Here is a 2,474-nt window from a genome sequence, read left to right as displayed (position 1 = left end):
GAAGTTATCGTTCTCTGTTCGTCGTTTCCATAACAGTAGCTTTTTTTGAAAAGCCTTCAGGTTTTCCTTCGCTTCGATGATGTTGACTCCACCACCCTGCATCTTTTGATTGAGATGATTGAGAGCTGCGAAGATATCAGCCAAGTACGCTAAAATGAGAATGAACTCAGAATTTTTTGAAGCAATCTGCATGACAATGTTGGTGCTCTTGCAAAAACAGGGCTAATTCCACACGCACGGCAAAAACACGATTCCGCACCTGTCCCCGGGATAACCACCGAACGTTAGAATGGTACAGAAGTACCTCGAATTCAGAGCCCATTTCTTTACACAGCTCACTGAAGATGCGGTGCCTCAGAGCACTAGTTCGCGCACAGTTCACGCATTCCACTACAATGTTTAATACTTCTGCCAGGTTTGGAGGCAAGGTTTTTGTTGCCAACGCATACCTGTGCAGAATACAATGCGTAACAATGATGTGTGGTGCATCGGCTTTCACTAGCGCACCAAAACCAGACTTTCTTCCCAGCATGACTGGAGCTCCATCCGAACAAACTACAGAAACCATATCCCACGAAAGATTGTTGTCTTTGGAGAAGTCATCCACAAGTTTCTTCACATCGGCTGCCTTAGTTGTTGTTGTTGTAAGAGGCTTACAAAATAAAAAATCTTTCTTTATCATGTCGTCTTGCGCACGAATACAGCAAGCTGGCTTAGATTGGAAACGTCTGTGGTCTCGTCGAGTTGAAGGCTGAATTTTGCCGGGCTTGAAATCAGATCTGCAACTACTTTGCTCATGTCCTCTATTCTGTCGCTGATGGTGTCATTTGAAAGAGGAATTTGGGATAACTTAACTTCAGCCTCTTTTCCCAGCATGATATTTGCCATCTTCAACACAGCTGGTTTTATGAGTGTTTCACCAATGGTGTGTGGTTTGCCCTGCTTTGCGTTCAGGTAAGCAACTTCGTACGATGCTGTGAGGATCGGTTTGTTGATGGGTACAAAGCCGTGAACAGGCAGAGTAGCCTTTTCATCGAATTCAGCGAGCGTTGGGTTCTTGTATTTTCCATCTCCATGCAGCTTAAGGAAGTGTTCTCTTAGTTTTGCCGGTGCTAGACTAGAATTGCTCAACTTGGCATTGCAAATCATGCAATGATTCATCATTGGACCCGGTAGAGACCGAGATGGCATTAAACGGGACCCTTCAAATGGCTGAATGGTCAAAATGGAAGAGGCCACACTTCTTAAACCCTTCCACCACGTAGCGCATGTCCTTGGAGTGCTAGTACGGGTAGTGGAATACTCTGGCAAATTCTGATTTGTTTACAATCTAGGAGTGGTCAAAATGGCTGAGGTCTCCAGCTACCTTGGAGAACTCAGCATTTAAAGGGCCAAAGTTTGCCACATCCAGCAGCTGCAGGACATGGGTGCAGTGTGGTGAAAGACAAAGAAGTATAACCCCTTCCCTTAGTGCCGCCACGAGCACCTCCAGGTCCATGTGGCTTGTGTCCATTGAAGAGAAAGAGAGGGCGCTCCTTCACTGCATACTGAATGAAGTGCTGAAAGCACTTCCTGAACAGGTCCCCATCAATGTAGCCACTGTTTGACCGTCCATACAAGGCTTGGGGGGGAGCTACCATGTAGTGGCCACCGGACTCCAATTGTTTTCGTGATATTTATTATCTAACGCGTACAATGTATTTCCTTTTTGCTTACTTAGCAGTTACTAATATATCAACATTTAGCAACAAAGCTAGCAACATTAGCAAATCCGTAAGCTATATTTCAGAGGTAAAAAGTTGGATATTAAATGATGTGTGGTCTGTTGCACAGTGGAATTTTACGCTATACAGTGGATCCTACAAAATGTCCAACATGTTACTTGTTTTTTGAAAACTCTCAAACCCAAAATTACATAAATTGGTGATCAGCTAGCTAGAAGGGTGTCTTTAGTTGCAAAACTAACGGTTATTTTACAATCCATTTAAAATATTGAGATCGAGGTGATTTAGTCCTCCAACCTCTAGAGAGTGTCCGAAGTTAGGGGGCGGCCGATATTGGGGGAAAATTTGCTATATTATCCAGTTTATTTAATCTATATCTATTATTCAGTTTATTTTGTAACTCAATCAGTTCTATCTTCTCCTCCCCGAGAGGCCGGCTGGGGACCTCTGAGAAAGGAAAGTTATCTTAATGATCACATTTTCTTCCTCAGCTCTTCTGGTTTTAGCAAAATTACTAACAGATTTTCTAAGGTATTTGGCCATTTCAAAATTTAAAGAGCTCCCAGTTCTTGCAATACGATTTTTCTTCACAGGCTCTTTCCCAAAAGTGTGAGAGCAGACCTTTAACCTAAAATTTAACTATAATAAGGAGCCATTTAGCTTCCAGTAGGATTCTCTACCAAGGTTAGTATCAGGGGTAAATATTTTGACATCAATGTAAATGGCGCTATGGTCTGTGAGGGGAGTAGT

The sequence above is a fragment of the Oncorhynchus masou genome, chromosome 5, assembly GCF_036934945.1.
Source record: "Oncorhynchus masou masou isolate Uvic2021 chromosome 5, UVic_Omas_1.1, whole genome shotgun sequence".
Lineage (NCBI taxonomy): Eukaryota > Metazoa > Chordata > Actinopteri > Salmoniformes > Salmonidae > Oncorhynchus > Oncorhynchus masou.
This window is presented reverse-complemented; position numbering follows the sequence as displayed.